This window comes from Corvus cornix, chromosome 11 (genome assembly GCF_000738735.6).
Source record: "Corvus cornix cornix isolate S_Up_H32 chromosome 11, ASM73873v5, whole genome shotgun sequence".
In the NCBI taxonomy this organism is placed as follows: Eukaryota; Metazoa; Chordata; class Aves; order Passeriformes; family Corvidae; genus Corvus; species Corvus cornix.
The window spans coordinates 12,934,523-12,957,573 of NC_046341.1; the positions used below are offsets into that span (position 1 = coordinate 12,934,523).

Consider the following 23,051-nt stretch of genomic DNA (forward strand, 5'->3'; position numbering starts at 1 on the left):
CACAAGGAGAGGAGGGAGCGGGAAGGAAGTTTTGTCACTGAGACATACAGCTGGGTACAGGTGATGGAGAGGTTTTGGATGTGCAAATACAGTTTTACCAGTCGGACAGCTCCTTATCCATGGCCCTCCAATTACTCCACTGTACTTGTCATTCTCCTTGGAAGTTCAGGGGTTTTTAAAGAAAAGACCAAACTGTTTCTAATGGTGCCAGAGAGATTGCAGTTTAAAACCACATGATTAAAAATAAGTTTCTTTAAAGCCCTGAATTCTGTTTATAAAAATAGATGCTGAACATACGGTACAACATAAAAATCCATGTGGTCCTGCAGAAAAAAAAAAAAAAGTCGAAAGCACTTTAGCCTAAACCAGATGTGCGAAAGAGAGCTCCTAAACGTATTTTGTATTTTTTATTTGTGTGTATGTGTTTGTGTATGTGGGAGATATTTTTGGTTCCTGCTAGGCTTCTTTGCAGCAAAGCCCCTTTCTAGAATTTACTTTCCTTTATTAGAGTTGCAGCTCGGCTTTGTGTAGGCCTCTGGGGGTTTTGGCCAGCCGTTGGCAATTTCTCTCAGACACCCAATTACCCCTGACGTCAATGCCGTCTCTCCCATCTCCCTTGGGTGCCCACATTTTTTCCTTTGTAACACTAATAGCTGACTAGCTAAGTGCCTGTTATTTCCTTGGCAGAAGATTTGATTGTGTTTTGGGCCGGATACTAAATCCAAAAACTATGTAAAAATGTCAATAGGTGAGTGCACATTGATTTCGGTTAGTCACAGTGATATTTGAGCCCCTTTGGGGGCTCTGTCTGGGGAAGTATTTTACAAGAAAGATAATATAACAGAAAATTACTGGAGCTGCACAGGTCTCTGGTGGATTTCTTAGGGGCCTGCTAAGTTTCTGTAGAATCAACAAATGCTTTATTAATCTAAATTTGCGGTTTTGTTCCTGCCTCTCTTCAGACGGTTCGGGCTCGCCGGAGGAGGCTCGGCGGGAGCGGGGCGGCCGGCGGCAGAGCCCGGCCGGGCCGGGGGGCGGCGGCGGGGCCGGGGGCGGCCGCGGGCCCCTCCCCGCCCGGCCGAGGGCTGCGGCGGCAGATAACGCGGGGGACGGAGGGGGTCCCTGCCAGCTGTGCGGGGCCGGCGCTGACTGGGAGCGGCTGATAAGAGCCCCGCGCGGGAGCCAGCCGGCAGCGCCGCTCCGCCAGCGCGCTGCGGGGGCCGCGGCGACTGGCAAAGAAAGTTAAACACAACTGGTCCGGGGGCGGCGGGGAGGGCTGTGCTGGAAGATAATGGTAATTGATTGAATCAAAGTCGCAGAGCAGCCTTGTTTTTCCTCGCAATTAATTTTTTTTTTTCTAATTTTCAGACCGAAGTATCCGAAGAGCTCAGGTTGCACCGAGCACATGCTGCACTAAAAGATAATAAGCACATGCCCTCTTCAGCTTTTTTGGGGGAAATTCAGGCCAAGAAAAGGCACAATTAAATAGAATGCACCCCCCTTAAAGTTACGAGCACACGGTTCCAAGCTCAGTGGAGCGTGCTCTTAAGGACAAGGAAAATCAATGGCTTTTTCAGGTCGCCAGGCTGTGTGCTTGCTGGCTAGCAGGGACGAGCAGTCAATTTTGCCCACAAAGCCAGCAGATAGTGACACCAGAGAAGGGGATTGTCAGGGGACTGAGTTGTGCAGTGTCCACACATTGGGCATTTCTGCAGCCCTTCTTCCTCTCCCGCTCCCCACCACAGCCTCACGCCCCACAGCTCAAGATGTTTGCAGAGGAAAACAGAGACACATGCCATTTGTATTTTTGTATCAGTTACTTTCCAGGTTTAGTTTAGCCAGTTTGGATCTTTTTCACCAGCAACTTGTTGGCCAGAAATTTTTCTTCACTTCTAAGGGGATTCCCTGTATAGCATTCGGGACTAGTAGTATAGTTTATGTGCTTTGAGTAAATAAAACCTTTTAGTCTTTGGCAATTGCATCTACAAGCAGTAAAATCTTATGTCAGCAGACCATGTAGAGTGCAGGATACCTAATAATTAGTAAACTATCTAAAAAAGTCTTCTGCTTGATCAGACGTGGTGCTTAATGTATAGTGCTGTAACTTGCCCAGCACATAATTAGTATTGAGGGTGGAAAAGCCCTCCTCTATGGACCATGACACCACAGACCTAAACTGACATTTTTTCACACATTAGAGTTTTCTTTCTTTAGTGGACAACATTTCTTTGCTCGTTTTAAAAATCATTCTCTAAGAATTAACAGACTGTAATAGCGTATTGTATATCTTAAATGAACCTTGCAAGCTCTAACAGTGTATTCTTCTTTCCATATAGGCACTGTGTAGGGTGGGCAGGCAAGCAGTATTGTAGTGCAAGAGAGATCAAACGTTGGATAGGAAAAAAACCCCAAACCTAACCTGGGAAATAAAAATTAACCAACCCATTTTTGCAGTGATTTTGTTGGATCCCATCCTGGAACAAGTATATGTATGAAAGTGCTAGGAAAATGAATGGTCCTTATTGAGGTAAGACACTATGGTTTATCTAATAATGAAGAAGTTGAGATTTTCACTAGAGCTCTGTATGTTTTCCTCAGAATGGCAACAGGAGATTTCTTTATGTGTGGGCCAAATTCATAGGATTTCTTCCCAACTAGTGAAAGAGTGGAGCATTTGCTGTCTGTTTGGGCAGGAGCAGGGTATCCTGATATTCTATCAAACAGACTAATAGGTGTCCTCTGCTGAAAGAGCTGGTAATCTGCCTTGTCATGACCATTGGTTATGAAAGGAACAAGTCAGCTGTGAAGAAAGATGACTTTCTTGAAGGCACCATGTAAAATCTTCGGCCTAATGCCAACACAACCGTTGCTGATCAACTTTGGTCAGGACATGGCTCAGATTAGAGACTCCTTGTGTGGAAAAAAGTGGTTTTTTCTTTTGTCTTACAGTCTTGAGAGCCTACTGGGTTACTGCTGCTGACCTTCTGTCTTTGACATTTCAGGTTCCAGTGTAATTAAACCCACAACTGTAATGTGGTCTTTTAGCCACTCTGGTATGACCGACAGGTGACACTGTCCTTCTCTACCTTAAATACAGCTGGTGAGCTACTCCTGGGCAGTCAGATGTTTTTAGACTAGAGCAGTGCTTGGTAGCACCCCTTTCATCCTCCTCCCAGCCTGGCCCGTGTACTCAGTCTGTTGGTCTCAGAAGTGCTGACAGCAATGTGGAAAACAAAGTCTTTGCCAAAGCAAAAGCACTATGAGGTCATTTGGATAGATAAAAGTAAGTGAAATTCATGGAGATAAGGTGCACCCACTCAGCACCTGCCCACCTCTGTGCTCATCTATGCTAAGGCACATTGCTGCCAGCAGGGCTGCTGCCAGGGCTCTGCTGGCATCAAGCACTCCCTGGGCTGAGCCACCAGCCCTGGCTGGGAGGGGCATGAGGAAAGGACAAAACCAGCTTCTGCTGGAAAGATTTAAAAAATGACCCCTCTGCTAAGATGCAGTGCTGAGTTTTGGGGTGTGGGCCAGTCTGTAGGGCACTGGCAGTTGGCAGCCACAGGCAGCTGGAGGAGCTGGCCTCTAGTGAAGCAATTCCTGAAATTAAAAGGGGGCAGGTTTTAACTTAAAACCGAAACAAAGAGCACGGCTGGCTGTGCTGTTCCAGGTCGAGGCGCATTGGTGGCTGTAGGTTTTCCTGTGTTGTGTCACCTCCAGTGCGGGTGCTGGGCGTGTGAGACGCAGGCACAGCAGAGCTGCCGCAGCAGGACAGACACGCTGCGCTCCCTGAGCTGAGGTGGGACCTGTTCTCCTGAACCACACCCATGTCTGTGGGGTGCAGAGCGGCCAGGGGCTGCAGTGGGTGGGCAGGGGGGTGGTGAAGGGGAAGGCAAAGCAGGGGTCAGTGGTGGCAGTGACGGGAAGCAGGCGGCTGGCACCGTGTGGGGGACACAGCAGGGCCAGTCCCTCTGAGGACAGAGGGAAGCAAGCTATGGGACTGCCCGCAAATAGTGGGGTGAGTTAAGATACCTTAAAGACACCTTCTCAGTAGTTTGCTGGGAAACAGACTTGTATGCTTGTTTTGCTACATCCTAGCTTTTAAATGTACAGTGGGAGATAAAGGACACACTAGAGGAAAAGCTGGGTGAATTCCCAAAGCAGGGAAGGTAGGAGAGTAGATACAGGGCAGCAGCTGCTTGGGAGCTGGCAGCAAGAGGAAGTATCAGCATGGAGGGGAGCAGAAAAGGAGGAATGGAGAGGGAAACATCCCCAAAATTATTTTTATTCCTTTGTTAAGAACTTGGGACATTGGTGAGTGAAACAACTCCTGGTTTTCCTGGAGCATTTCCTTTCCCCTACATTTGTACTGGCCTGTATGGCCTTGCAGCCCAGGTCTTTTTCTGCTCCTGGGTGTGGGTTACACCTATTACCAAAGTGTCACTAAGGTATTAGGATGGTTTTCAGGTGACTGCTCTGACAATGGGGTTGTTCTTGCCCTATAATTCACAGAGCTTCACTCAAGTCACAGCCAGAACATTACACCTGCCCCGGAGAATGAGGAGGAAATTCACCAGGTTATTTTAAGTTGATTCTGTGGAAGCATGTAGGAATATTTCCGAGTTAAACTCAAAGGGAAATGATCAGATTGGCTGCAGATTTCATCAGGTTTATAGTTGTATTAGGAATCTCACATGAATCTTTAAAAATGTTTTAGAATTGAAAAAATTAAAGGTTTTGAGAAAACTTGTTGCACAAAAATGATCAGTATGAGTATGTATCTCATACAGGACAAGTAGGCAAGTTCAGTAAGGCATCAGTTAATTTATGTTGAGATAGCCATGTGAACATAAGCACTTGAGCAGTGTGAATAGCCATTAAGAAGCATCAGAGTTCTGCTTTGTCTTTTAGTTGTAGGCAAGTGTGCAGGAGACTTGTGAAATTTTTCTTTCAGCTCTGTTAGTGCCAGGTTTAAGGAGTGTTAGCTGGGCAATAGTGCCTTTCTGAAGCACATAATCTTTAACTTTTTCCCCTTAATCTTTAAATGCGCATTATATTCACCTAGGTCTTGTAATTTTGACAATTTTTGTTCTTTGTTTTTTGGTTTGTTTGTTTGTTTTGTTTTTTCCTGGATCTTCATTATGTGCGGAGCAGTCTCTCCATTGCCAAGCATTGATGCTCTCTTTTATATTGCTTTTATAGCCCTGCATTGTCCCTGGTCTTGGGTTCACAGAGCTGGTAGACAAAGCAGTTGGCAAGGAGAGTGAATGACTTCAGGAAAGGATAGACTTGTGTGCTCTGACCACGGAGATGACAGAAATGTAGAAGGGATGGGAAGAGGGTGAGCAAGGTCATGAAATCAGGGAAGTGAATGGATTGTATTCCAGAGAAAGGTTAGAGTAATAGGACTGGAAATGGGGACAGAGGATGTGAGTCGGGGGGGAACTGGCAAGAGGAAGATGAGAAATGTCAAAAGAGCGTGGGGAGAGAAGAAGGGGAATAGACCGGTAAAAGGTAGAGCGGATCTGGAAGCAGCAACTAAGAAGTGAAACACACAGGCTAAGATTGTCGACTCAGAAGAAGATGTGGGAAGTGTAAGATGAAAGGAACAACTTCAGCAGGGAATAATATCTTCCACTCTTAAAAAAGCCCAAAACTTAGTAGAAGGAAGAAATGAATCTACTTGGTTTTACTTTTGGCCGGGCAGTTCTGCTTTCTTTTCCAACATTGATGGCTGTCTCATGATTTCCCTGAGACGTTGTCATAGAAATGGACATGGAAAGCAAATGTCCTGCTTCTAGGAAGCATGGTCAGGTAGTGTCTTCTTTACCCAGTGAGAGATGGGCTTCCAGTAGCTAGCCTATTTAGAGTAATTTTTTTGGTAAAGTATCCTAAAAAAAAAAGAAAAAAGAAAATGACTGGTGACTTTCTTCTGGTAGCAAAAAAAAAAAAGACTTTGAGAAACAGTTTATATGGAGGTGATCTCCATATGTCCTTTCCAGGCTAAAATACTCTGTGATTGAACCTTCTGAGGAAAAAGAAAATGTGAAGTTTGAGTTTTGTTTCTGGTGCAGGTTGAAAAGGCTTGATGAGCAGTGTTCTGTTCTAGTAAAGTTGGATGAGAATTAACCAAGTGATTGACTTCCACAATCCCAACAGCAAATGTTGCCTGAGTTCCTGGGTAAATAACTCAATTAGCTCTGCAAGATGCCCTTCTTTTGGGTGAGAGTCAGGGACCACTTTAGGATGTCACTCCCTTTGCAGGAATGCCCATGGGTTTCCAGAAAGTGAGACTGGAAAAGGCACACATGCTCCTGGTGACAGGAGCTTGAGCTCATTACTCTGATTTTTAGATATGCTGGCATATGCAGCTTTGTAGTCTATGTCTCAATAGCCTGCACTCACATTTATGGCCTTTCCAGACTACTTATCTAGGAGAGAATGTGTGCTCAGCCTGCTCCAGTTATGTCTGAGCTTGAGCTTAGGGCCCAGACAAAGCACACCACGGCTTGGGCAGCCCCAGTATTCCACTCTCAAAGATGCAAAGGCAAAACACAAAGTGGAGGTAGCTCTCCATGCAGATCTTTACATTCTGGACATCCTGTTTGGTGGTCCCACTGTCTCCTGAGACTGTCTGAACAACTGCATCAAAAATAGCTGAACTATTAGAAAATTATTCCCTCCCATGAATGAGCATGTAGGTATTTTTCTGATGAGATAAAAAAAGAGAGTCTTATTCTGCACCATCCATATTAGTTTGCACTCCAATTAATTCCTTCTTGTTAATTTATCTTGGAATGTTTTGAAAGATTTCTCAGCGTCTACCAGGGCATTTTGTGGGACAGTCTATGGAAAGGACAGAACATTTGCTGAAGAGCCTTTACTGTATTTTCCCATTAGAATTCTCTACTCAGTGCTAAGGTTTCAAGAGGCTTTGAGTGAGCTGGTTGAGCCTCCTTTTGAACCCATCATGGATTTTTCTTTGTATTTTATTTCCTTTAAAGATTATTTCCTTCCTTATGGCAACCACCTTTTGCCAAATGAGTAAGGCATTCCAGTTCTTCCCAGCTTTTGCCCCATTTACCACCTTCCAAAAAAGGTTGCTGGGCTGTATGACCGCATCTCAGATTTTCCCTGGAGGGATCTCTGATTTCTTTTCAATCAGTTCATTTAATTGACCATGTTTATTTCCCTAGCCCTTGCAGCTCCCTGAGTGCAGCTATTCGTCAGAAGCTGGATCTTAAGCATCCTTTTCATGTTTTACCTGGAGAATTTCTTAAACCATCTCATCTGTTCTCAGCATTTGGGGCTAAGCCCAAAAGAGAAGCTCTCTCAATCAAAAGGCTATCTAAATGGGTAATGTGATACCTGTAACAAGGAGGCAAATGTCCCAGTCCCACTGCTCCCATGCTGATCCCACCAGAGCCACAGTAGCTTTGAAGGCTCGTTTGGGCAAGGTTCCCAACGTGGATGTTTGCAAGACAGCTAACTGGAACTTGGTACACGTACCTAGCATACTGCTTAGATGTAGAGCCTAGGCATGATGCCCACTTTGGAAAGCAGCTTTGTAGTCTATATTTGCTTAATTTAGTCCTCAGCTGTCCTCCTGAGAATGGCTGTTCACTGCATGTTAGTGTCCAAGAGCAGGAAGCAATGGAGGCAACTTTCATCAGAAAGAAGATGAAGTAACTTGGCACTCATTAGAGTTTGGAGGCTAAATTGCCTCTTAGAAGATCATCCTTACTGCTTGTCTAAGGAGTTTCCAAGCTGTAAATGGGATGGGAAGAAGGATGCCTTTGTATCCTGTGTTCCCCTTTTCTAGATGTTGTCTTGGTGACATGAGCTTCCTTCTTCAAAGTCCATAAAATTCTGTTTGAATGCTTTTCATGCTCTAGTTTGGCATACAGCATAAACCCAAGCAAACTGACCTGAGACAGGAATGCATTTTCCTCTTCAGTGACTGCTGTCTGTGTCCACTGCTAGCATCTATATTAGCAAATACAATTTCTTGGAAACATCCCGAAGCTTTTCTTTTCCAGAATATTTTTAGTAGTAACAAAGCACTGTTATTTCCTAGAAAGTTTGGTCAGGTTCTTCCACATCAATTTTTACATCCCTGTTCTATTACTTCCTTATGACACATACTTTTATACTGTCTTTTTGAAAATAAACATTCAGGGGTTGGACTAGATGATCTCCAGAGGTCTCTTCCAATCCTGGCTATTCTGTGAAACATAAGTCAGGAGTAATTAGAGAGAAATGCACCACATTTGTAGCATAAATAGAAGGAAGTAAACGGTATGATGTGTCACTACAGTCAATGGTCAAATATCCAAATTTTAATCTTGAGGGCTGAGTTAAATAAAAAGAGATCCTTTTAAATAACTTGACATTCCCTTAATGATCCAGGAAAGGTAAATCTGAACATTTGACTTCATTGCAATAATACAGCTAGTTTAAATTTTTATTATTTTTAGGCCTGCAGCCAGCAGGCTGGAGTAAGTTATTTGCAGTGTATTTTTAAAGTCCATATTGAAATATTAGCCATAACTGTCTGCTGTGTATAAAAAAAAGGAGGGGGGGGTGGGTGGGTGTATGTTTGAAGTTTAATCATGCTTCTACTTATGCTCAGTCCCAGAGCAATTCTTTTTTCTGCTGCTGAGCTCAAACAGCTAGTAGCCAGGTTTGATCTGCTGCCCCATGGAGCAGTGCCCTATGTGAATTTGAAGTTTTCTCAACCCGGGAGGCCTGCAAATAAAGACTAGCCTCAGGTAGCCAGAGCTCTCCTTCCCAAAGCAGCTCCTGGGGCGCTGCCTGGAGCAGTCCTCCTGAAATTGTTTCAGGCAATTGCTACAGAGTATTTCTACTACTGCCCTTCTCACCCCTCCTTCCCTCTCCTCCTCCTGGTGTAAGGGAGGAGTTTTGGAGTCCAGGAGTCCTATTTGACTTTAATAAAATGAAGAAAAAAAACCCCAAAAAATAAAAAGCAGAGCAGTTTGTAGGGAACTGGCACAGACTGTGGAAACAGGAGCCACAGCAAGACAAAACCCAGTGGCCTTCAAAACTTTTTTCCCTTCTTTCTCACCACATGACTTGGAGGATGTGGACAGTAATTAAAGGACCCCCTAGCTCCTCATTTTCTGTGCCTGGTCCTTTGATCTGGTTCATGTCGGGTAGCTATTTTCATTGTTCCTGTCTTTTCTTTTATTCTCACCCAGCCCCTTTGATGTGAGCAATGATGATCTTTAATTCCAAAATAGGAGATGGGCAGGATAGCAGTACTGGCCTTATATAATGCATCTTTCACATCTTATTTTTAAACTTGAGCATAATAGGTGTAACTCAGAGAGCCTGGGGAGCATTAACCCTTTCCATGCAGGGGAACTGCTGAGGAGGTTAAGAGCCTATCACTTTTGGGAACGTCAGTCAGGTTAATCTTCTGTAGAAGATGCCTACAGATGTATTTGTGAAAACTTATTATTATTATTATTATTATTATTATTATTATTATTATTATTATTTTCCTGCAAATATGATGGATCTCAAAATATAATCTGGAGGGAGTTTGTCCTAATTGTTCCCATGTGGGAAAAATGTGCTGAGAAAGAACAGTAAAGCTAATGCAGTTATTCTGACTGGCTTCACTTGGCAGCACAGTGGGAGTGAAGCACACTGTTTATTAGCGTATGTTAATAAACTATAAGGGACAAGCTGCAGGTGGCAGTTTATAAACCGTTAGCTCAGGTAAGATAGATGACAATATGGAGGTTATTAGTAACATTAGCACAAGAGAAGGGCTGGAGGTTCTTAGTGTTGTCTGGAAATCACAGAAGCCCGATATATCTCTGTGTTATGCCTCTTCGTTACGGGATGCACAAACCAAGTAGCTGCACTCCAGCCAGGGTGGGCGGCACTGGAGCTGGAGCACCTGGTGCCAGACCATCAGAGCTGGCACCTGCAGGAACCTCTCTGCCAGCCACCCGGGGGACACTCCCCTGCCAGGCTGCGTGGGGTGGCACGTGGCACTCCTGTGCCGTGTTTTGGGTGGTGGCACACGGGGCCCTCTGCACCGTGCTTTGGGTGGTGGCACACGGGGCCCTGTCCGTGCCGTGCTTTGGGTGGTGGCACACGGGACCCTGTCTGTGCCGTGCTTTGGGTGGTGGCACACGGGACCCTGTCCGTGCCGTGCTTTGGGTGGTGGCACACGGGGCCCTCTGCACCGTGCTTTGGGTGGTGGCACACGGGACCCTGTCTGTGCCGTGCTTTGGGTGGTGGCACACGGGACCCTGTCCGTGCCGTGCTTTGGGTGGTGGCACACGGGGCCCTCTGCACCGTGCTTTGGGTGGTGGCACACGGGACCCTGTCTGTGCCGTGCTTTGGGTGGTGGCACACGGGGCCCTGTCTGTGCCGTGCTTTGGGTGGTGGCACACGGGACCCTGTCCGTGCCGTGCTTTGGGTGGTGGCACACGGGACCCTGTCCGTGCCGTGCTTTGGGTGGTGGCACACGGGGCCCTGTCTGTGCCGTGCTTTGGGTGGTGGCACACGGGACCCTGTCTGTGCCGTGCTTTGGGTGGTGGCACACGGGACCCTGTCCGTGCCGTGCTTTGGGTGGTGGCACACGGGGCCCTCTGTGCCGTGCTTTGGGTGGTGGCACACGCGTGGAGCACAGCACAGTGGCCGCCGTGCTCCTGCAGTGTGGGGAGCCCCCGGGCGCCCCGCCGCAGCCCCAGGGAGGCAGGTGGTGCTGGCGGAGCCCCTGCCCGGGGTGTCCCCGGGGAGCGCCGCTTTACCGCGGTCCCCATCTGCCTCGGCGGCACCTCCTCCTCCGGGCCCCAGCAACAATGGCTCTGCGGCTGCTGCTGCGCCCTGCCCGAGCCGGCCCGGTGACATTTGCAGGGTTCAGCCGTCACAGCACAATCCGCTCGGGAAATGCGGCTGTAATTGTAAATAGGGAGCCCAGAATTTTGAAACTTCAGGTCTCGAGGCACCCGCGCCATTAGGGGGGAGCTCAGGTCTCCCCGGTGCCTTTTATTTTAGGACTTGTGACTATCTGAAAAATTGGAAAACTAGAGGTCCGCTGCTAAGCCACTTAAACATTAATGTCTGAACATCATGTCACTGGTTTTTCTGTTCAGAAGAGGACCCAAATGGGCACAAATTAAAAAAAAATCTTAACATTTTCCTGATAGAATTAATTGGAAGCAAAATATAACAAATTGTCAATAAGAAATAACAAAGAAGCAGTGAAGATAGCAAAGATTAAGTGTGGTAATGGACAGAGGCAGCTTGATAAGTCTGATTAAGTTTTAGTTTAATGTCTGCTTTTTTTTTTTTCATTCACAAAATATACACGCATGAGTACTTTTGCATCTGAAACAATTTTAGATGTGGATTTATACCTTCATGACACCCACTCTTTTAGGAACATAAAATGTGTATTATGTTTGTGTAGTTTTTAAAATAACAGCTGTTTATTAGATAACTTTCAGGGCAACTCTTATTATATGTTATAGTCCTGGATCAGCAGAGTAGTTCAGCAGATGCCCAACTTGAGCACCTGATGGGACACGTAGGCTTTTCAGCCTGTACTTGCTTAAACCTGATCACATGCTTAAATACTCTGCTGTACAGGGGCCAAGAGCAGATGTAGTGAACACCTATAATTAACTTTGTTAAATGCCTTACAATATGCCACTTGTTTCCATGTGCTTTTAAATTTCCCAATTGCACATTATTTGGGCTGAACTTCTGTGTGTTTGTCCTTGTCTGTAGAGCTCTTTTTTTTTCCCCATTAAATGTGTTTGGTTCCCTCAGAATATTTCTGTTAGGCATGAAGGAGGAAAAATTCTCTTCCAGTTCTTCCAGTACAGTTCATTTTTAGTACCAGTGGTTTTGTAGCTGGGGTGCTTTAAGGAAATAAGGGAAGGAAAGGTTGTAGAAAGGAATAATATTTCACTGGAGCAGCTTCTAGAGTTGGAAAAAGCAGACACACTTCTGAGACCTGGCAAAGGGAGGTGGAACCTGTAATCTTGTCCACTTTTTCCAGCTATATCAGCTAATCTAATAATAGAAGCTTATAGGGCGATGTAATTTCTTTTTTTAGGCAGAGAAAACAAACACTGAAATTGCAAAGGGGAAAGTTGGCACCAATACATTCCTCAATGAGTACTAGGGCCCTTTCTTCACTTGGAAAGGCAAAAAAATCCCTCTTTCTAAAGCAACCCTGTTTTAAGGGCTCAAGCACTCCCAGATAGCCTCTAGTTAGGTTTCAGCAGTCTAATGAAGCCTGTCTTTTTTGTGATTTCACTGCACATACTCCCTGCCTGCCTTGATTGGCAGCTGGGTAGCAGACCTCTGCAGCTGTGACAATTTGCCTGAGGGAGACTGTAAGTGTCTCATTGAAACTTGCATTGTAAAATCTTCCAAAATGCCTCCCATAATATTAGGCACAGGAGAAAAACACAGGTGTGAAAAACTTTCATAGATCCCATGAGTTCAATGTCTCTTGGCAGCTTTGGTGGATTCAGTGTTATAATATAAATTTTAAACTTGCTCTTACAAAACAGAAGTTGCTTCGTCTTCTGTCACAAGAAGTGGTGAAAACCAGCAGCGCCTGCACCACGCTTGCCTTTCCAGGGCAATGAGGATTGGTTATCCATGGGTGAAAGCTGTCTACCTGCTGTAAGTCAGCAGTGTATTCCAGCACAGAGAGGACACAGGTGTCCCCTCTGCTGAGGCATTTCATTGGGCACAGCAGAATTTTAGGAGCTCCTGTTTTCCGCGTGAAGGCATGGTCTCATCCTGTCCAAAAATGAGCACTCGTTGATTGATTCAGCTTCCAGTGAAGGAGGGATTTGCAAACCTAAGAGGTGTCTCCATGAAATCAACCTTCCTGTATGTATGTACAATCATTTTCTCTTCCACTGGTTAAGTAGCTTAACGTACTCCTCACTAGCACATAGGTGAGATTCAGCATTGCCAGCATGACTGGAAGATGAATCTCGGCTTCTGAATGCCTGATCCTTTTGCTGGTGTGTTTGTTCCCAACTGCTTGCCTGTGTGTTACAGCAACTTTGCTTCTTACGTTTGCCATAAAGGAATCTCAATATGACTGCAGCCTTAAGATCTGGCACTTCAACAGTCTCAGTAGGTTCAACACAATATTCAGGAGTTAAAGTTCTGAAGAAATGCAAGCAGCTAAATTTAGACTTAAGAAACGTGCCTGATTTGAGTGAGCTGTGGGTATACTGATGCATGGAAGTTTCCCTGCAAGCCAGCCAGACTTTATTTGTTGCTTAAAGGGAGGAGATTTTAGTTAAGTTGGAACATTTGATTTGCTTTCTTGAATTGTTTTTGTTTAGTGGCTGTGTGCAAGGTTAAGCTTTAATAACATATCCGTTGTAATAAAATCATGCTGGTGAGTGATACATGTGGCTAAAAAGATTTAGATACACTACTCTGTTAAACTAATAGAATTTGGAAATGCTCTGGAAACAAGCACATAAAATAAGAACCAAAGACAAATTTAAAGATTTTTTAACTCTTTCTGGGGCTAAGATTTTTCTGACCAGACTGGCCTGTTCTGTCAAGCTGGGTGAACAAGGCAGCACGGCTGCAGCCTTGATAAAAGAGAAACTGTTTTGAATTTTGTAACAAAAAGTGTTAATGCATCACTGAGTTTCTGCTGCGGTGTACTAATGACAGATCCAGCGACTAGTTAAAGCTGAAAATAACAAATCTCAAATTCAAATGACATTCAAAAGTTTCATAAGAGACTCTCAATACTTTTCATCTTCTCTTCTGAAGTACAAACTTTGGCCATTTTAAGACAAATCAACCATGCTGTACTATGTAGATTTTGTGAGTTGGTAGTTGCAGTAGGGTTGAGGTTGTTTTAGTTTCAGATTTTTATCACGGTTTTCTGCTCTCGGTGCTTTCCACAGACTGTCCTAAGAGCCATGAAACTTGTGCTGATGTATAGTGATTCAATGTGCTGTAAACTGCGCAAGAGGGCTCAGTTTCATGGATGTGTGAAGCTTTTGTGTAAATGTTTTTAGTGGTGTCAATTGAGAAGCTGAACTCAAAGTTCAGTTGAGCATTAGTGGTATCAGTTGAAAGCTCGATTTGAGATACTCACTTGTTGAGACTGGTTCATTTCACAGGAACATTTTAAACAAACTTTGCAAAGCAGTTCACTGTTACATTTCTGATTTCATTGATGGGGAAACTGAGGCACAACGCTATGGATTTTCTTACCTTTCTGATGCAGTTGAGGATGTTAGCAGAACATGGAGCCTCCAGAGAGTGCTGCTGATGTTATTGACTGCTGTGTACTGCTCCTTGTCTAGCAGGGGAGTCTAGTTTGTCAGAGGGAGGAGGTTTTGTCTCATCACCAAGGAAGGAAATGGATTTAAATGTCAAAGGTTGGGAAAGCCATTGTCTTCCCTTTTGTGGCAGTGAACGTGTCATGTTCCTCTGCTTACTAAATAAATAAATGAAACTATAAAGGAAATGGTAGTTTTGGAAAAAAAACCCCAACACTGTAATCCAGAGCATCTGTTTTCTACTGTATTTTTTCCCCTAGTCTCCTTTTATAATTTACATCCAAAGTATGAATTGACAGAATTTGGCAGAGTCGGATCTGTACAGTAGAGCTTAATGGTTTTGTAGCAGGGAATAAATAAAGCCCCTCAAGCCTGTTTAGTTCTCACCCATGCACGTGAGCAGGGAGTGGGGGAAGGAGTGTTGTATTTTTCTTGGAAAAAGACCTTTTTGGTTTCTCCTAATCTGGCACCTGGAGGTCCAGCTGTGCTGGCTTGAGGCTGTGTGTAGCCTTGTGCATGGGAAAGATGATGGACAGGCCGCTGTAGAGGTTGAAATGTTTCACGTCTCTACAGGCAATATGTATAGCTATATTTGTGAATAGCGGCAGTGCGAAATTGGAGGTGGAATTACTCTTCAAACAATGATTTGCCAATAGTGCTACAGTCTGGACTGGTTTCTGTTGTGATTTGTGGGGAGGGCCAGCAGCGCGTGGATTTTCCAGCTTTGCTTGCTCGTGCTACAGCAGCCATGGAGCCTCTGTGCCTGCCATCATTGCTTCCTGTCTCCATGAGCTGACTGTAAATTATTTTTCCTGGTTTGAGCTCTGCACATGGCCTGGAAATGTGTCACTGGTTATGTTTGGCTTGGTCTTCTGCTAATTTATACCAGTTTCTATTTCAATATATTTCCATTGGCTTAATTTGATGGCAGTATTTCTAATTTACTTGGGTATAAGTAAGAGTATTGGGTTCATTACTTCTAACAGTTTAGTAATCTGGATTTATTTTTGTTCTTCAGTCACACAAATGCCAAGGTTAATTTGCTCTTAAACACTTGATTTTCTAGGACATAAAACGATTCTATATTTAAAGAAGAAAATAGAGGACAGTTTTATTCTGCAAAGTGGTCTAGGTTGGGGGATGGTGGGTTTTGTTTGTTTGGATTACAGAACATAGAAAATGCTGGGTTAATATCTGAGAACTGAAAGATTTAATTTGCCCTCACTGGTACTCTTGGATCCTCTGGATTCTTCAGCTGTGGATTGGGAGCTTATATGGAGTGGCACTTACTTGGCCCAAAATGTTTCCAGTGCCCCTAGTAATAAGTGATTTTAATGGAGAACTTTTCACAGCAGAGGACTCAGAGATATAGTCTGTGCTTTAATAAAGATGCTATGTCTCCACAGTGTACATTAGTCAGTGAGTTAAACAAGCATCAACATTAAAACAGACATTATCCCCTGCAGTGTATTTTCTTAGTGCTTTGTCCATTACAGTTCTCAAATGGTGAGGTTTCTAGTCCTTCCTGTTGGAAACAGCTCTTTTCTAACATTTATTGCAGATGTTTTCCCAGTGTCTAGCATAAAATTGCGCTTTCTGCTCTCCTCCTGCCCTCCCTTGGTGGAATGCAGTGATGGGGCTTACCGTACGTGAACCCCTTGGAAGCAGTTCCTGCACCTTCTTTAGCTGTTCTTTAACAAAGATACATATAATCAGACCTTTTAACCTTTCTTCATAAATCAGTCCATCCTGCCCATTAATCACTTCTGCTGCCTTCTTCTGAATTCTCTCCAATTTGTCATCATCCTGTGGCTGGGGACAGCGCGGTGACCGCAGCCCTGCACAGAGTTTCAGTACCAGTCCACTGCACCCGGGGATCAGGATTTATTTATTTTGTCTCTCTTTCCTTTTGCTTCATTCCCAGTCAGAATATATCTCTTACCCATTCTGCATAATCACTTCTTTAAAACATTTATGGAGATAATTTGCAGTCTTACAGACCCTCTATCATTCTCTGATGTTGAGTTAGCAGAGGTTGAAAGGGCAAAGGATTGAATGTGACACTTTGTTTCCCTCCCTCCCTCCCTTCCCCACTCCCCACCTCAAAATAAACAACACATCTCTTCATTTGGTTCATATGGTCGTATTGAATGTGAGGAAAGAGGTAGCATTAGAGAGGAAAAAAAGACGCTGAAAATATAATTGCCTAATTGTGAATCCTAAGCAGTGCAGGCAGCAGGGGCGGCCCTGACTGGAAGAATCAGAGGGTCACTAATTCATACTGCCAACATCCTAATTAGCAGTGCAAATGTAATGTTTATATTGTTGGGGATGGATTACAATATCCATTGTAGAATGGAAAGAAATAAATGAATTGTGTCAGTGGAGCTATGTAGAAAACACTCCTGCCACCCCATTAAACCATGAGAAGCAGCTTAGCTACTAAAAAAAGTTTGTTTTCAGGCTGATGCGCAAGTCTAATTGGGTTTCCAAAGAAAGGAACATGTTTTAATTATTAATTAGAAATCAGAGGAGTAAAAGAGTGAAAATCTGCTTCAGCTGGAGGTTTTGCTCAATGCTGGATTTCTCCTTAATAAGCTGAAACATTCCAGGCCTGCCTTAGTTAGCAGTTGGGTGCAGTGGCTTTACTCGGGGGGTAGACATCTTAATGCTCATGTAATTATCATGTAATTATTTTGTAATGTGGGATCAAAATTTTGCATAGATGGCATTCTTTCACTGAACTTGAAAAATAAAAAACTGTGTTCATTACTGCAGTGATTCAGTCATTTTGGTCTAAGAAGCAGGGTTCCCTCATCCCCCTCCCTATTTCTTTAAGACGCAAATATTTTGGAACAGTTTTAGAGATGGTGACCTCAAGATGAATAGAATTATTTAATTTAGATTTTGTTGAATATTTATCAGATTTCTTGTTGGTAATACTGCCTTTCAACAGAAGTGTCAAGTGGGTTGCAATTATCATCAAAGATGATAGGTACAAATAAGCGATGATCCTGTCTGCTAACACAGGGTGTGCAGGTTCATAAAGGAGAATTCCTGTGGAAGTCGCTTTCTCTCTATGAATTTTCTTCCCTGTTGCCATTGAACTTCTGGAATCAAAGTTGTTAAAGACTGATAGACTTTGTCAGAAGATGTTAAGTGGATTATGACCCATCACAATAAATATTCCCAGTGGAGTGACAGGGTATGTTGTAATGAACGGAGAGTATGGAGCTGCCTCTTTTGACTCGTGCTTTCTAGTGCCTAGAAGTACTCTTGAGCTGAGTTCTGCTCTGTTTACAACTGCACACAGCTTGTCTGCAAAGATGAAAATGTTATTGGGCCAGTGCCGTAGCTCTTATGACTGGAAATCACTGACAGACTGGATCCAAGCTGAATCAGCGGTTAAACCTGACAAGTTAAAGAACATAGCAAGAGCTGCTGGCTCTTGAGTTGCCAGATGTTTGTAGATGTGTGTCTTAAGGGGAGCTGCCCATTAAATGTCTCAGCTTTAATAGGAAAAGGGGATGGGAAAGAAGAGCACATGACTCCATATGGCTCCCTCAGTATGGCAGTTAATCCTTGTGTTAGTGGGGTGCAACTGTGAGGAAGTGCAGAGCTGTCTCCTGATGTTGCTGTTTCATAGCAAAAAATCTGTGGAGGAGATGGGGAGGATACAGCTAACGTGAAGTGGATGGCTTCCTCTGGGGTTATGGCCTCCATTAACTTGTAGATGAAGCATTATAATAAACAAAATATCTGACTTAACAGAACAACTGTTAAGAACGTTTAAACTGGCCTTTTTTCATGTATCTGCTGAAATTATTATGTTTGAAAATGTTTGGTTTGTAGTCACAAATGAAGTAAAATATCCTGATTGTAGGCCATTGACCTCCTGTATATATATATATATATAGACTATAATAAAAGGTATATATAATATACCTTTTCCAAAACCCTGTTTTAAGAAAGAGGAAGATAGTTTCTTAGATTTTCTTTATCAGATAGCTGCACTGTGCTGTCCTACCCCTTCTCTGTAGTTTATTTACATGATGTTTAGCCATAAAGGATTTGACAAAGATAGATACCAATATCAAGAAGGGAGACTATGATTTGTGTTGCTACCAAGAGCTAATTCTGCTTGTGTGAATTGTAAGGTAGCTTTGGTTCCCCCTCCCTACTAACAAAGTTTTCCCTATTATCAAAAAGGAAACCATCTTCATGACTTGTATTCTCCCAGCAGAAGTCAGGTTAAGCTTCATGCTCTAGTGGAAATAACAAGTAATTAAGAATAACAAGCAGTTGTGATTAAAAACTCAAAAGAAAACCTTCACTTTCAAGGGGCCATATGTTGGTAAAAGTGCTCCTGAGCTAAACCATATGGATGGGTGGAATGCAGGATCTCCTGCACATTGGGAAGACGCCATAATATTTGTGACTTGACATATTATTGTCACGTTTTGTTTTGATCATGCCAGACATCCACAGGTCTCTGTCACATCCTTGTAGGAGAATGAATGTGAGTCTCTGCAAACTAAGTGTCTTAGGTTCAGAGTTAAGAAGCAAGTGTGCCTTTAATTAAAACAAGACCAGCTTCTAACAGAAGTTGCCCTGGTTAGATGATGTAGTCAATGATCCTGTCCCCTCCCCTCTCTTGCTGGAACCTGGAAAAACAGTTGCAAGTACCATTTTGAAGGCTGTTTTGCCAAGTGTCTGGCAAATGCTTCATGTATAAACATCCATCTTTTCCCTCTGTGGGCAAAGAGCGAGCCCAACTCACTTGTATGTTCATTGGTCACACTAAGAAGGCTTGACACACCATCCAGTAACATGCTTTAGCTTGAAAAGTGGAACTGGTCCCTTATTTTGTGGCGGCTGCTTTATCCCTTTGTGAAAAAGGAAGCACAGAAGCTCCTATTGTGGAGCAAAAACAGAGATGTGTGAGAGACCATAGACAGTCTTTAATCAACTTGAGCAGCCTCATGGAGACCTTGCAACAGGGTTTTAGGCTGAGATTAGTACAAGAGTACACACTGATATCTTAGAAAGGGACATCATGAAGCCTCGTGTGTGTGTGTGTGTGTGAAAGGACTGCTGACACTGACATCTAATGTCTTGAATATGTGTTCTGCTCTTGTGCCTCCTGGCACAGCCTTGGTAGTTTCTTCATCCACTGCAACTTCAGGAAGCTCATCTGGTTGTATGGGAGAGGATGTGATTAGCAGCAGTGGCATGTGCCTAGCGCTGCTGTGTGATTTGCAGAGGTACTTGTGAGATGCCTAAAGGGTGTTTATGTTCATGTTGCCATTTTCAGTAATCAACTCTTATTGATTCTTTCAAGAAATCAAAGTCATTTTATAGGAAAAAATTATGGAGGTTTCTCTTTGATCAATGGATTTTTGATTTCTAAAACCTGCAGCAACTTAGAAGCTTTCTTACTTTTTGGCCCCCCCTGTGCTTCAGGACACACATAAACCTGTCTTTGAACGAGTCTGGGAAGTGTTCGACTGGAACACTTGCTGATGTACTGTTTTTCTTCCTAAGCCAACTTGCTGCTTCCTTCTTGCGTGAAAAAGCTGGCCCACCTCAAGCACCAGTGATAACCCCAACACAGTCAAAATAATCTCCATATCTAATTTGCATGCAGGCAGCATCAAGTTTAGGAGGTCAGTAGTATATGGTTTGCAAGTTCTTGCATTCCACATTATCAGTAGAAGTGTTTTTAATGGAATACATACTCTAACACAAGCAATAAATTCAGGCCCTATAGGCATGGATTTAGGTATTGTTTAGTCTTCCTTAGTTCAGGGAGGCTTTCGCAGTCAGCTACCCTGCAGTGGGCTAATGCTGGCTGGCTGCCAGATGCCCATCCAGCTGCTCTCTCACTCCCCAGCCTCAACAGAACAGGAAGGGAAAGTAAGATGAAAAAGCTGAGTTGAGGTAAAGACAGGGAGATGACTCAGCAATTACGGTCATGGGCAGAACAGACTAGATTTGGGGAAAACAAACTTAAGTTTACTTCATGCCCCAGGAGTGCTGGGCAATGGGGGCTTATGGCCAGTCCAGTGATGGTCAGTCAGTGGTGGGTCTGTTGTGGAGCCAGCTGTATCCAGCACAGGGCAGCCCCTGACCCCTGCAGCCCCCACAGCACAGCCTGGTCACGCTCATCCAGTGCACGCTCACATTTCCACCCTGTGCTGCGTAGCACAGCCCGGCCAGCCTGACCCCTGGCCTCCAAGCAGATGTCTCCAACTTTTCTTGCCTGCTGTCAGGGTAAGTAGGTGATGGGCTCTCACATGAATGTTGATCCTGAGCCTGGCTTGTGGAGGCCCTCTTTGATGTTTTATTTTGGCTACTTGCCAGGGGGTCCAATTTTTAAAGCACAGGGGTAACGATCAGATTATTTTTATTATCCTTGCTTCAGAATTCACTGTTCTGCAGACATCGTTTCCTGCACTCTTGCTGGGTAGCAAAATGTCCCCGAGAAGGATGTGCCACCAGATGCAAGATCTGTTTCTGTATTGCTGGGAGGAATAACACAGGGATTGCAAAAGTTGTTTGACTGTTCAAATATTAATGTCACAAACTGTGGCTTGCTCTTCACTGCTTTACTCATTTAGCCATCCCAGAGCACTATTTGGAAACAAGCACAGTGCACCTGGTGGGTCAAGAAAAGCCTTCCTTGCTTTTGTTCTGGATGCCTGGTGATGTGTGTTAGTGTGTTGTGGTGCAAGAGTAAGTGTATGTTGTAGAAAAACTCAGTATAGAATTAATACCTGCCTGGAGGTTTCTATGTACTTAGGTGGGAAATTCAGCCTTATCCATCATTCTTTGTGTTTCACTCTTCAGAATAAGTACCATTCAGATTTATGGGCTGCCTAATTTATTAATCTGAGTAAAAAGAAGACAAAGATATATCTGACTCATAGAATATAATCTTTTGGGCAGATCAGGAAGATGAAGAAAAGTACTGAGTGCTGGCTTGGAATAGGAATCTTCAAATGTTATCATTTGATCTAGAAATAAACTGGCAGAGCACAAAGGTTGCCTACATTTAACATTCATAGCATTTTACTACTAGATACAGTGCTTAACTCAGATGTCAGAAAATAAGAGACTTTGCACAAAAGCTGGGTTTTATTCATTTTGTGACACTCTTCCTAATGCTACCCAAACCAGCATGTGTTGGTCTAATTGCCCTTCTGTATCTCCATTTTTATATCACTGTAGCTCTTTGGAATTTGGAAATTCTTGATTACCCTGTGTACTGTAACATTTGAAACTGTGCTTGGCCTAACTGTATTTTAATGCCCCTGCTTGCTTTAAATGGCAGAAGCACTGAATATAAATTAGAATATATTAGTATTTTGCTGACTTAAAAGATGACATTTATTGTGATGCATAAAGGGTTAATCTTAGACTTTTAGCTCTGAGCTTACTTTATTGAGCTTCTGCGTACACGTGTTAATTTTCTCAGATGAGGGATAATGGATGTCACTTGAGAAAACAATACTGATTTGGGTTCTTCCATAGTTTGTGGGTTTATGTCCCTCATGGTATAGAAGCAGGCTCTGGGAGATTGCCTGAAATATGCCTGGCCTCTCAGCTGCACTAAAAATAATTCCAGCTTCCCTTATTTCTAGAAGTAATTCTGAGATGCTGCAAACCTTACCAGCTCCTTGTTTAGGAAAAAAGATTTCTATTCAGCTTTCAAATAACAATAAGGGAATGGTCTTTGGGTGTGACTGTTGTATTTTCAAACCCCTCCTTTGTAAAAATGCGTGTGTGTTGTGGATTTTTTTGTTCTGTTTAAGCACTTTAGTTATGAAGTGTTCTTGGTTGGGTGACCTTTCTTTGAGAGCAGCAGTTCACATTGGATTTTGGCAAAATGGGTTTGATCATCCTTGCTTTACTAAGCACTAGCACCAAGATGACAGTAATTCACCCTCTAATACCCCCACAAAACCTATTTATGCAGAACTTGACATGATTTGCAGTCTCTGTAAAGGAGGAATATAGGACTTAAGCAGTGCCTAGAATTAATTTTTTGACCTCCATTTAAGTTATTGGTTGAAGTATTAGGCTCTTCAGGCAACTAAGCTGCTCTTGCTCTAACCTGGCACTTATCACCTCTAAGGTGCTAAGTGCCAGGTTAGAGCAAGACAGAGGTGCACTAACAATTCTGTGGCATTCATGTGTCTCCCTCCTAACTTGAAGGTGGAAAAATTACAAAGGAAATTGCTGCCCAATATTGGAGAGTTTAAGGTGGCCAGTTAAATTGATCTTAGTAGCAATAATAATCCAATTTAAGGCAACACAATCACAACCTTTTTATTAATATCGGCTGACCATTGTCCATTTTAACTGTAACTCATTGCCTGTGAACGCCAACAAACATCCCAAAGTCAGGGTACTCATTTGAGCTTTGTGATCCACAGCACATACAGGTACAGAAGTGGTATTTTGTTTGTTTTTGGAGACAGAAAAAAATGCTGGCAACTAATAGATTCTCGAGATGTTTTTTTCTAACACCAATTTTAAGGAAGGGTGTGAATGGAAAAATTTGTTTCTGAGAATTCAGATAACATCTGCATTAATATGGTATATTGTAAGGATCATTAATGTTCAGAGTATATTATCAGGTGTTCTCTAATGCACTTTTGATGAGCTGTAATGATGCTTGCTGTAGTGTTTTTTCATCTCTACTCTCCCTCCCTTTTTTTTTCT

The 23,051-nt window shown here is 43.4% G+C and overlaps 1 protein-coding gene across 5 annotated transcripts in view; it reads left to right on the top strand.

The window, feature by feature from the left end:
* Positions 1-23,051, top strand: part of ZNF423 (zinc finger protein 423) — a 229,371-nt gene that overhangs the window by 92,748 nt on the left and 113,572 nt on the right. The window contains exon 1 of one of the 5 annotated variants that reach the window (XM_019284136.3): positions 2,404-2,527. The exons of 3 other annotated variants lie outside the window; for them this stretch is intronic. The gene's annotated coding sequence lies outside the window, so the exon portion shown is untranslated. Of the gene's footprint in view, positions 1-2,403; positions 2,528-3,729; positions 3,800-23,051 lie in introns of those variants that run through there. One more of the 5 variants, XM_010396559.3, reaches the window with a different exon arrangement.